Source organism: Silurus aristotelis (genome assembly GCF_946808225.1).
Source record: "Silurus aristotelis genome assembly, chromosome: 19".
NCBI classification, from domain to species: Eukaryota; Metazoa; Chordata; class Actinopteri; order Siluriformes; family Siluridae; genus Silurus; species Silurus aristotelis.
Window position 1 is genome coordinate 12,652,279 of NC_139592.1, and position 13,855 is coordinate 12,666,133.

The following is a 13,855-nucleotide window of genomic DNA, read 5'->3' on the forward strand; positions in this document are numbered from 1 at the left end:
TTCAAAATGTCACAGTGTCTGTTGGAATCCATGTTTCCCTCAATGAACTTAAGCTCCCCAGTATCAGCAGCACTCATGCAGCCCCAGACTGTGATTCTACCACCACCATGCTTGACTGTAGGCCAGACACAATATTTTGGTACTCCTCACCATTGCGTCGTCACACATGCTGGACACCATCTGAGCCAACGAAGTTTATCTTTTTATGTCCTGTTTATGTGCTAACCACAGGACATGGTTCCAGTAATTCATGCTCTTGGACAGATTGTCTCCAACAAACTGTTTGCAGGCTTTCTTGTGAGGCAGCTTCAGAAAAGGCTTCCTTCTGGGACAACAGCCATGCAAACTGACTTGTTGCAGTGTACAGCATATGGTCTGAGCACTGACAAGCAGACCTTCTGCTTCTAAAACCTCTAAAGCAATGATGGCAGCACTTATGCATCTGTTTTTTGAAGCCACCTTCTGTACCTGACGCACAGCACGAGGACTAAACCTCTTTGATCGACCCTTGCAAGGCCTGTTCTGAGGGAAACCCATCTTGGAAAACCTCTGTATGAAGTGGTCAAACCATCCTACTCACTACAAGCATCTATACCTAATTCTCGGAACCACAAATATATTTAAAATGTACAAATACCCTATCTAATATGAATGCATTGGAAATTAATCCTTAATTAATATTCAGAGGAGAGCAAGGAGAATGTAATTTTTAGGTTACACACCACTCATTTATGTAGAAATTTAAATTTTTAATTTTGCTGGAGGTTTATAGTCTTTGTTTTCCTGGAAGGTGAACCCTTGCCCCACTTTTAAAACTGTTGCAGACTGAAACAGGTTTTCTTATAGAAATGCCCTGAATCTTACACCATCCATCTTGGCCTTAACCATGACCAATTCTCAGGATGATGTGCAGAAATTTGCCATTCTTGGGGACTCTGGGACTATCCAGGAAAAGAAACAGGTATATTTATACTGATATCATGTGCCACTTTCAATGTACACAGGTGCACCAATGGCAACTGGCTGCACCAAATCTAGTTTATAGATTTTATTTCAGGGAGTGTGAATACTTCAAGTCAAGTCAAGATTGACTTGTGCAAGATTGATGTTTTTTGCAAATTATATGGCGAGCTTGATTTTCTATGCACTCTATATAACTCCATTCCCTTTTATAATTAAAAGCTTATTTTGAGTGGTGATTTGTGTTCATTACATAACCATAATATAATTAGCTTACTATCAGAATTATCATTATTTAGTTCATTTTACTTTCAACTGTAACACTAATGAAAAGTTCAGGATGAATGCTTCTGCATGCCATTGTACATACTGTATATTCCATTGTTACACTATTAATGCAGTTATCCTGTTTTCCTGTGTTAGCCCTAATGTGTTTTCAAACTTCTTCACTGTTTTCGACTAGTTTTGTAGCATCTTGTCTTTTACCATACTGTATCTGCCAAAGTTAAAAATATACTAGCACTAAACACTAGCATTGTAGTAAGTCACGCACACACGCTCATACAGACACATATGCAGTTATCTTTAGGTGTAATATAGCATTAATTAGTTGCATTATTAATAAACCATACACTCTGTCATATATGTCTAATAAAGTTTATTTTTTGAGGATGGCAGTGTGTCTGAAGATGACCTCTATGTGCATATTGACATTCTCAATTTAATAATTGCTTATTTAGTCAACACATAATACACATAACAGCTGAAAATGTTTCTTGATCATAAAAATACAATTGAAACTCCTTTGAATAGCACGTCTCGCCAAGCATTAGTCTTTAATTGGCAAGAAAGCCAGGGTACGAAAAGAGACAATGGATTTCTCTAAATAAGGTTTTAGAGCTAAAATCTGTTTCTTTATAGAGCTCTGTGTGTTGGCCTCAGTGAATATTGCCATCAATCAGCCCAATTATTCACCTGCACACCATTAGAGTGGAGGATATGAAGCTGTGCATGGCATTGTCTAGTTTTGTGTAGCCATTCATTTCATTCCATTCATTCATTTTAGGTAGAGGCCAGTGAGAGACAGGAAAGAATTCGCTATAGGAGATTTCTTATTAAAGCCTGAAAATAGGAACAGGTTAATATGGGACAGTTTGGGGGCATTGTGAAGCAGAGATGATTATTAAGTGGAATACATTTAACACAATACAGTCTCTCTTTTTTTTTTTTTTAGCTCTTTTTATCACCATACAATTGATTTTATTATCCCTCTGTCAGAAATACCCACTACCTGTCATTTTACTAAGAGACCAGCTTAAATTCTGTAACAACAAAATATAATATATATAAAATATATTATTAAATATGCAGATAAAACATACACGCGCCTATTAATAATACACATCAGTCTTAGTCTCAGTAAGCATAAATACAAGCATATATGGATGTAACAATTAAACCGTATGACTAAAAAGAAAAGTGAGTTCACACACACACACACACACACATACACACACACACACACACACACACACACACACACACACACACACACACACACACAGTGTAACCACTGACGTAGTGCAAAATAGTTTTTCAGGTGTTGGTTAAGCATGTTTATCATTAGAAATGACACCTATTGCCCATTTAAACTCCCCTGCTGTAGCAGTGAAGGTAATGCTGTTCACAATACACAAGGGTAATTGTGTAATAATAGAAGCTATTGCTGCATTTTGACACCTCCACTAATGGTGGTTATAATTGATAGTGAAAACAAACGTGTTAATCTGGATTGTATGTATGTTACCTTTTTCTAACTTTGCTCTGTGTTTTACAATGGGAATCACTTTGGGTGTGACCAACTACGGAAGCTCCTATAACACCAACGTCTGTCTTGACCATTTACAACAACATTTTCGCTTTCTTCCCATGAGGGACTACATCATGTAAAGTGATATTGTAAAATTTTGAATAGTGTCTATGTCAAGGCGAGCTATTCTCTTTGACCTATCGAGTAATAAATTACTATGTAGGGAATTAGTGGCATTAAACCAGCTAAGGGCTTCATGCATCAAGGCGAGCCTTCGAAAGGCTAATTACGAAAAACAATAGACTAACGGGTTGTGACGAGCCTTGTTTACCTTGCACTCAGCCATGTCAACTGTCCCACCAAAGGGAATGAGTCAGAAAGCAGAGAGATTGCATCCCGCCTGTGTCCATCATCATGTGGAGCAATCATCTCAGGCAGGGACCCACACCCGATGTGCATCACAAGTATGGGCCCGAAGCATGTTTAAACATCGCATTCACTGGGTCAATGCTGGTGAAAATTGTATAAATTTATAAAAAAAAATTTGCAGACTTTGACCTCCTCGATTTGGACATGGAGAACGAAGATGAGGAAGACAATTGTTCCTTCCCGGCGAGACTCCCTAGTGTGGGCGACTCGGCCTCACAGGCAGACAGTAACCTGCACAAGGTATGCAAGCGAGTGGCGGTGAAACTGGGCCTAAGTTGCTGCCTGCTCAACCCACAGTGAGACAACTCCTGCCCGCTGTGCTGGCTCCCCATTGGTCTAGCCCCGTTATAAGCAAGCTTCCTGCTGCGAAAGGGTATTCTAAACTAGAGATTCAAGGGATGGGAATGCTGGGGATTGCCAGACCCCAAGCGGTAGAGTCTTCACCTCCATCTGAATCTGTGCTCTATTTCTGCCTCCTCTCAAATTTTGCTGCTAAACAAGATGGAGAGCCTGACGGTGTCCATCTATCAAAGGATGTACACTGGATGCTGTGACTTTATTGTCACTGTACCAGGCAGAGATTTTGGAGGAGATGGGGTGACAGCTCGACATGGAAGTGCCCAATTGGGCACTCTGGGACAAGATATGTGTGTTGGCTATGTCAGGTGAGAGAGCATTATGGGTTAACCTGTCAGGCTTGGGTGAGATGCAGAAAGTGGAGGTGATGGATGCAGCTTACAACCGTGCTAGAGGTCTGTTTGGTTCAGCTCTCGAGAAGATAAAAGGGAACCAGCAACCTCAGGAAACAAGAGGATGAGACTTTTAGCCTCTGTTTACCATGCAAGCAAACACTGTGACCATCCTCTCAGTTAGTGCAACAGGGCTTTGCTGCAGCCACAGCATGGAGAGGGAGACCGATTGGCATGAGGAGTGTGAGACCTGCGCCCAGTGGGCAGCAAGCTGGCCAGTGTCCGAGATTCAGACGGCTCTGGACCATAGGGGAAGCATTCATTTGCGGCCATGGTGGCTAAAAGCCCCGAAGAACGGAAGAAAAGGTGTGCGACCTGACAATGTATCCCTATCCTCCTCTCTCGCCCACAAAGAGAAGGAGAAGGGAATACAGCCCGGTTCTGAGTTCTGTAAGGTCCTTCTCTTTAAGTTCTTCTCAAGTTCGAGGAATGAAGGAAACTGTGTGTTCAGGCGCATTTTAGTTTATTTTAGTTCAGGAGTTTATGCAATCAATGGCAAACAGCCGAGGGTGAAAGTTTGCAAAAATTCCAAAGAAATATCAAGTGCCCCCCTAGTCTCACCACTAAAGGAAGCGCTCGATCGTACAGCAGTACCCAGTGTAGTGATGGTCATGACCTCATCAATGCGTAATCGCAGAGGAAAAGAAGTATACATTATATACGGTCCTCTTTCTGGAAGCATTTTCAATTTTCATGCATGCCCAACCATTTCATAGGGGCACAGACTTCATTTGACATGAAACCACCCAGATTCAACGGGATGTTATTCTCAATGGCTGAGGGGGAGTCAGATTGCGTCCTGACGGCCGAGATTGACTCTCTTTTAAGCAAATGGGTGATCAGAGTTGTGTCGGAGGAAGGCTGTTAGGGTACTTTGTGATCTCGAAGAGAGGGAGCACATCTCTTCGTCCGATCTTAGACCTGTGTGTGTTAAACAAGCATCTAAGAAATGTTTATTTAATATTCACACAGAGTGCTTTGTCAAACGATCTGTTCAAACGATTGGTTTGTAACAATTGATTTGTCAGATGCATATTTTCACATAGATGTTTACCCGTCTCACAGAAAATATCTGAGATTTGCATACCAAGGCACTGCTTACAAGTTTCAAAACATTCCGTTCGGACTGTCTCTTTGGGACTTTTAGTAAATGTGTGGAAACCACATCTGTGGCTGAGTCCTCAGTGGCATCTCAGTTGACTGTTCAGAATAAAGTATGCGTGCATCAAAACGCTCCAAAATCGGAAAAGCCGACTCTCTGGATAAGGGTTCCCTTGGGGGCAGTGTCATCGAGAATTACTATGACTATAGATACATCCTTAAAGGGATGGTACATCAACCAGCATGGAGGCATACGTTCCCTTTAGCTGTATCAGTTGACAAAAAACTGATAACGTGGTCTGAAAGCTCCACTTTGACCATCCAGGCACTGGGTTGCTGAGTTCAACTGTCAGATCAGCTGTGGCCCCTCCATCACAGGAGGGACCTCCTGTCCCAGGCAGGAGGGGAGATTTATCATCCACACCCAGACAGGATAGCTCTCTGGGCATGGCATGTTAGAAGGTATAACTTAAGTGCAACAGGTCTGCCCCCATTAGTAATACACACTATTCAGAGCTATTCACACTATTCTACTCAAACACTTTATAGCAATAAATGGCGAGTCTTTTAAGAGTTGTTTGACTGAAGTAACATTGTCCCTTTCCAGTGTTTAGTGGGAGACATATTATGTTTTCTCTAGGATTTGCTGGATAAAGGCAAAGCTTTTTCTACTTTAAAAGTACATCTAGCAGCTATTTCCGGAAACAAGCATGCAGGTCGGCACCCTTTAATAAGTCATTTTATGAAGGGCGCGCACCGTATGAGGCTGATTTTCAGGCAGATGGTCCCACTGTGGGATCTGTCTATGGTCTTCTCAACACCCTTTTAAGCCATTGAATAGCATAGGGTTAAAGTTTCTCTCTCTTAAGGCAGCACTGCTTGTAACTCTGGTGACAGCTAAGCATGTGAGCGAGCTGGAAGCCCTGTCTGTCAGTCCATCTTGTTTGCAGTTTGCCCCAGGGCTCACAAAAGTTTCCTTTCGCCCTAACCCGGGGTTTGTACCTTTAGTAGTGGATCTTCTTATAGATGTCCCATTGCAGAGAGCTTTTAGCTTTCCACCCTCCTTTATTCTCTTTTCTGGAGGATAAAGGTTGAATTCCTTATGTCCAGTGTGGGCTCTCCATTCATATGTTGCGGGAACAGCAGGCTTCAGGAAGAATGACCAGCTGTTTGTGTCTTGGTCTACTATCCACAAGGGGAAGTCGTTGTCAAGACAGCAGCTGTCCCACTGGATTGTTGATGCTATATCTCTAGCATATACATGCAGAGGTTCTCAGGCACCTGTGGGTCTAAAGGCCCACAATAGTGGGGGCATGGCAACATCACGGGCCCTACTTAGGGAAGTTTCTATTCAGGATAATTGTGCTCCAGCTAGTTGGGCTACACCACAAACTTTTGTGCGATTTTATAGACTGAATCTGTCTGGGTCATCCTTAGCACATGCAGTGCTAGGAGCCAGAAGGTCAGAGCCCATGTTATTAGGTATAGCGGGATCACGTGCAGTCCGGAAAAGGTCTATATCTCTATATCCCATTGTGAAACACCGAGCGAGGTTAGAAAAAAGAACGCTGGGTTACTTAACGTAATTCCGGGTTCTTTATTAACAGAGTGAGGTGTTGCACCATATCCCTCATTGCACAGGAATGGAAAGAATCTCACTACAATGACATTGTAAGGGGTCGACCTGTCTGTCAAAACAGACATGGTGTAATAGGAGCTTCTGCCCAAATTGATTCTCATTGTGAAACACCCCACTCTGCTATCGAATAACCCTGGATTACGTTAAGTAATCTATCATTTTGGGTGCAGTTATGCACATCTGTGCATAAAACAGGGACACTGAGAGAAATTTATACAGGACTATATAGATTCAATAAACAATTACAATATGGGCTCAACAAATGTCTGTGGCTTTCTTATCATGTATATGGCTGTTCTGATGAGATGACACACAAGCAAAAACATGGGCTAGTTTATATATTCACATAATAAACATTTTATACATGTGTTTGTGTGTGTAAAATGAGGGGTGGAGTAAATCAGTAGGTAAATGAGGCACATCAGTAAACACCATTAGTCAGGCACTGTTGATGCATTGTGCAAAAGGTTTATGTCTGCACATTTCTTCCTTTAATCACAGTGGTTGCTGTCATCAAGATTACCAACACAAATTTCTCACTTTCTCTTTACCCTTTTCTCTCTCACCATGTTATCAGGAGCAGGAGCTTTCCAAATGTTTTTGAGCTCCTTAACGGAACCAAACCCAAAGACCCTTCAATTTTTATCTAGCAGGCATCTCTCAGTCCTGAGAATTATAGTAATGCAGAAAATTACAGTATATTATAGCTTCTGAAGTGTCAAATAGCCAAAAGAAGTAATAATGGTAGCAAATCTCTGCACCTTTTAGGTTTCTATCTTCAAGTCTTTAAACAAGTGACACAGATTTTTATTTCTCTAAAAGTACTATATAATGTATAAATCGTCTCAGAGGAATTTGTTTATCTCCAAGCATATAACTATATAAAAAGTTCCTTGTCAAAGGTTGGTTTAAATACATCGACCGCAATATTATACTCAACACACTCTGGCCATTCTTTAAGTAATAAAAGAAAAAACGGGGCACTTACGGAATCTGTTAAATATGTGCGCTACGCAGTAAAAAGAAAAGTGCAAGCATTCAGCTGAAGTTAGAAAAAACAAACAAGATCAGTGTTCCAAGAACACGTAGACTATGGGTAAAATGGCATCAAGCACAGATAACAGTCTCTACTCAGTTGGTGGGCAGAGTCTTTCTAATGTAGAATGCATAGTGTAACATATATTGATATATGCTATAAATATATATATTTCCTATAGCTTAAGAATGGCAATCTAATTCTACCCATGAGCATACTTTACATTTCCTAAATTACAAGTAACAGCATTAACCAAATGGGGACAAAGCATGCACTTTTTTACAGCATGGTCCTGTTAAACAATACTTATCTCTCCCTATACAGTTTGTGAGAGATTACAAAGAAAATTTGAGTATAAATAAAAGGGAAAAAGGAACATGAAAGAATTCTGCATCCTAGAGTTTGAGATAATAACTAGGAACACCAGTGAAATGTATTAAATAATATTAAATAATAAACACGACCAGGAAGTATACTCCTACTTACTTTTATTTGTCTTGACAAAAAATCACTGGTTAAGAAATGAAGCAAAAAATGTAACTAATGTTTTCCTGAGAGCTCCTGTCCCACCATTTGCTTGTTTTATTTAGCTGCAGTGAAATGTATGGGGGAAAAGCTGGAGACTAGAAAATTCACGTAGTATTCACTCATATAGTCTCCTTGTAAATAAAGGTAAAATCATTAATATGATTCAAATATTTGAAGTAAAATCTCATCAACTGTTTGTAGCATCGATATAGAATAGAACAACCTTCACTCTTCTTTTTGTGAAAAATCTAGTACTAGTTCATGCGTTTACTCACAAGACTTTAACATTGAAAAAGGGGAAATGCTCTCTCATTGTCAGGGATTCCCCTGCCACGCCTCCCTCGGCCGCTGTCAGAGATTCACCCTGCCACGCCCCCCTCAGTAGCTGTCACGGTTCCTCGTTATCCTTTGCCTGCCAGGATCACCGACAGCTGTGGCTCGTTAAGGACTAGACTATATAAACTCACGTTTTCGAGTCACAGGCTGCTGGTTCTTGAATGTCCTGCTGATCATTCCGCGACCGCCAGCCTTCCCGCTGGTTCTGGCTCCAGACTCTGTTTCTGCGGCCGACTACTCTTTGCAGTTTGCGGTTTGCTTTCGTTTTGTTTTCTGTTTGAACACTACTCGCGTTGTGGATTACTCGTCCTGAGCGTATATTCTTTGTTTGTTTTTTGCCACGGCTTAAGAGTGTTTTTGTGTTGTACTGTTGTACTATTATAGAGTTATTTCCGCTTCCGCGTCATCAGCCTGACACTCATACTGAATTATTTTATATATTTGTTTAATTCATGTTGATATCTTGTCCAATGAATTGCTGTTAAGATAATTCAAATATTTTTGCCATTATGGTTTTGGCCCATTTTCTTTATTGCCCTGGAAAACAAACTGATATTAACTTTGATAAACTTCATTTGGTTTACATGCTTGCAGCTGATGCTATAAGCTTGTCTCAATCTTCTTTTTTTTTATATGTATTTTTCAAGTTCAAGCATTGCCTAATAGTCACCAAACAATTACCTCAATTGTAACTCCTTGTCTTGACTTCACTTTCATTCCTTTATCTGTCCAGGATTTTCAGATTGCTTTTAAATACTGTCAGAACGTCCACTCTTGTTTTTTACGGAACACCTCATTGCTCAAGGACACACCGACCTGGCATATTAAGTGCCACATGTCACATGGCAACAACTGCACATGACTTGGTTTAATTCAGTGGAATCTCCCATGTCTGACTTTTTGAGTATACCTGCATGGTGCTCATCTCCATGATGGTTTCCTGCTCCAGTACCACATTTATTTGCAGCATGTACTAGGACTACAGCCAGAGAAGAGAGGCTTACTGAGTTAGCCCAGGCTTACCAGTGAGGCATGAGACTGGGCAGATGGCCTATGGACTGAAAATGGAAAAAACTTATCATGCTCAGTGCGGATGATTTTATATTAGATTTTTTTTTCTGTTATAGGCTAAACACTGCCAATCAGTCCAACCTTGGATACTTTTAAGGTGGATCTACTGATATCACCATAAGTTATAATGTCAAGCCTGAACACCAGCCCCTACTGTTGAGTCCATTGTGGACACACACAATCCCTGACTTCCTTCCCTTTTTTTCAGCCTTTAAAATCTCCTGAATTTCTATTCACCGCCATCCTGATATATTCCCAATAACTAATGCCATCATTCACACTCTGGTGCATATAGACAATCATGCAGCTATACGCACAAATACATGCGCACACATACCTCATTAACGGCCTGTTGAATGTTACCTTGAGCTTTCTATAACTTCTCTCATTACCTGTAGAATGTTGAACCATTTGGCCAAATACTCCCACACGCATTGGCAATGTGCCACTAAAGCATCATGTTACACAGACATTTAATGAGTCAGCTGAAGGTGTGTGTGTCTGTGTGTGTGCTATCCAATAGCAGGTTGTCAACTACTGTGTCCAGATTGTGCACACTTACATTTTTTTGTACGTTGTGTATATTTTGTTACGTTCTGCAAAGACTTACATGTTTATACTATATAAAATATGAATAGTTCACTAATGTAAAAGGAATTCTTGAAATACATATCGATATAGTGTATGCTTTGTCCAAAAGAGAAGACAGTCACCTTGATGCATCGCTGCCAATGCTGTCTCATATGCCAGTGTTAGACAAACTTCAAAAACAGCACTATTTTACAATATTGGCAAGATCTGGATTATGCTAAATGTCACTGACCCCAATAATGTGAATTATAGAAAGTATTCGTACTTGCTACTACCCTTTCCTTGTTTTAGGATGGTGGAATATATAGGACAACATAGTGGGTATATATAGTAACTGTGCATTTTATAAAGAACACCTGTATTTTCATAGAATCAGCCAATCTTGTGGCAGTTAGTAATGTCAATAAAGGTCAAGAGCTTAGATGAAAAAGATCACATGATTTTAAATCTGTTCTGATAATATGAACTTGTGACCACTATAGTCTTTGATTCTTGGCTGACAAGAATAAAACCCAATGCTGTGTTTTGCTGTTATAGCCTATTCACTTCAAGCATGGACATCTGATATGCTTAACACTATTCAGCATAAACTCTAGAGACTGTTCTATGTAAAAAAAAAAATCCCATGCGAACATTTTCTGAAATACCGGAAAAAAACAAAAACAGTGGAACTTCAGAGTTACTGATAACACACTTTTCCCCATCCTACTAACTGATTTGAATGTTAACTTTAACTCTTGACCTGTATGGGAATGATTTCATGCTGTCATGTGATTGATGTGATAATTGCATGGAAGAACTTCAATGAAAGAAGTGTTTCTTGTGGCTCAAAAGTGTACATGATCCAGGATCCATTGGACTGATGAAGGCATTTTTAAACATAACTTTGCACGCAAACCTCTTTCAAATACGTTTTCCAACCATCCTTCTGCTGAATATAGTCTGGGTAGGCAAGCTTCTTATTGCATATTGCATTCTTATGACATAATCATTTATGATTTTTCTAAAGCTCTAAAGATTCATAACAATTTCTATTGTTAAAAAGAAGCATCAGCATATTCACAATGTTTAAGGCTTTTTTTTTAGTTCTGTCCAACATGTATTTAAATGTTATTGGCTCAATGAACAGAAACTGCTCCTACTTAATACACATTTACACATATCCTTTTATTACATACACATATTAGCATATGTTTAAGTAAAAAACACAACCTATAGTAATCAGTAGAACACTTTCATCCACACCCTGACACCACTCACATTTATACAGGGAATTCATTCATAGCATGGAAATTGTAAAAATAAACCTTTTTATTTGCATTAAATGCAAATAAAATGAATACTCACTATATATTATTTATTATATGTACAGTAATATGAATGTATGCTTGAGGGTATACCTACATATTTATAGTACTGTATAATCTGGTCTCTATACTTAGCTATAAAGTTTTCTTATGCAGTATTTACTCTTTATTTAGTGCCACACACAGTTTCCGCTATTTGTTCAACCAAGTGGCATACCAGTTGTTGGGTGTAGTTAGCGTACACTGTACTAATTGTATTTCAATGTATTTATGACACTGCAGCTTTGTTCTTGTCCTACTCTTGCTAAATATATCAAACACACACTATACACTGCTCAAGGTTTCAATATTTGTAAGATAGTTTGCACATATATATATATATATATATATATATATATATATATTATATATATATATATATATATATATATATATATATATATATATATATATATATATATAGTACAGACCAAAAGTTTGGACACACCTTCTCATTCAAAGAGTTTTCTTTATTTTCATGACTATGAAAATTGTAGAGTCACACTGAAGGCATCAAGGGCTATTTGACCAAGAAGGAGAGTGATGGGGTGCTGTGCCAGTTGACCTGGCCTCCACAGTCACCGGACCTGAACCCAATCGAGAAGGTTTAGGGGTGAGCTGGACCGCAGAGTGAAGGCAAAAGGGGCAACAAGTGCCAAGCATCTCTGGGAACTCCTTCAAGACTGTTGAAAGACCATTTCAGGTGACTACCTCTTGAAGCTCATCAAGAGAATGCCAAGAGTGTACAAAGCAGTAATTAAAGCAAAAGGTGGCTACTTTGAAGAACCTAGAATATGACATTTTTCAGTTGTTTTACACTTTTTTGTTATGTATATAATTCCATATATAATTCCACATGTGTTAATTCATAGTTGTGATGCCTTTAGTGTGAATCTACAATTTTCATAGTCATGAAAATAAAGAAAACTCTTTGAATGAGAAGGTGTGTCCAAACTTTTGGTCTGTACTGTATATACAGTGAGGAAAAGAAGTATTTGAACACCCTGCTATTTTGCAAGTTCTCCCACTTAGAAATCATTGAGGGGTCTGAAATTGTCATTGTAGGTGCATGTCCAATGTGAGAGACATAATCTAAAAAAAAAACCAGAAATCACAATGTATGATTTTTTTAACTGTTTATTTGTATGATACAGCTGCAAATAAGTATTTGAACACCTGAGAAAGTCAATGTTAATATTTGGTACAGTAGCCTTTGTTTGCAATTACAGAGGTCAAACGTTTCCTGTAGTTTTTCACCAGGTTTGCACACACTGCAGGAGGGATTTTGGCCCACTCCTCCACACAGATCTTCTCTAGATCAGTCAGGTTTCTGGCCTGTCGCTGAGAAATACGGAGTTTGAGCTCCCTCCAAAGATTCTCTATTGGGTTTAGGTCTGGAGACTGGCTAGGCCACGGCAGAACCTTGATATGCTTCTTACAGATCCACTCCTTAGTTATCCTGGCTGTGTGCTTCGGGTCATTGTCATGTTGGAAGACCCAGCCTCGACCCATCTTCAATGCTCTAACTGAGGGAAGGAGGTTGTTCCCCAAAATTTTGCAATACATGGCCCCGGTCATCCTCTCCTTACTACAATGCAGTCGCCCTGTCCCATGTGCAGAAAAACACCCCCAAAGCATGATGCTACCACCCCCATGTTTCACAGTATGGATGGTGTTCTTGGGATGGTACTCATCATTCTTCTTCCTCCAAACACGTTTAGTGGAATTATGACCCAAAAGTTCTATTTTGGTCTCATCTGACCACATGACTTTCTCCCATGACTCCTCTGGATCATCCAAATGGTCATTGGCAAACTTAAGACGTGCCTGGACATGTGCTGGTTTAAGCAGGGGAACCTTCCGTGCCATGCATGATTTCAAACCATGACGTCTTAGTGTATTACCAACAGTAACCTTGGAAAGGTGGTCCCAGCTCTTTTCAGGTCATTGACCAGCTCCTCCCGTGTAGTTCTGGGCTGATTTCTCACCTTTCATAGGATTATTGAGACCCCACGAGGTGAGATCTTGCATGGAGCCCCAGTCCGAGTGAGATTGACAGTCATGTTTAGCTTCTTCCATTTTCTAATGATTGCTCCAACAGTGGACCTTTTTTCACCAAGCTGCTTGGCAATTTCCCCGTAGCCCTTTCCAGCCCTGTGGAGGTGTACAATTTTGTCTCTTGTGTCTTTGGACAGCTCTTTGGTCTTGGCCATGTTAGTAGTTGGATTCTTACTGATTGTATGGGGTGGACAGGTGTCT

The 13,855-nt window shown here is 39.9% G+C and overlaps 1 protein-coding gene across 1 annotated transcript in view; it reads right to left on the reverse strand.

Moving 5' to 3' along the window:
• The window catches only part of xkr7b (XK, Kell blood group complex subunit-related family, member 7b), a 75,317-nt gene that overhangs the window by 39,810 nt on the left and 21,652 nt on the right, over positions 1–13,855 (reverse strand). The window lies entirely within an intron of this gene.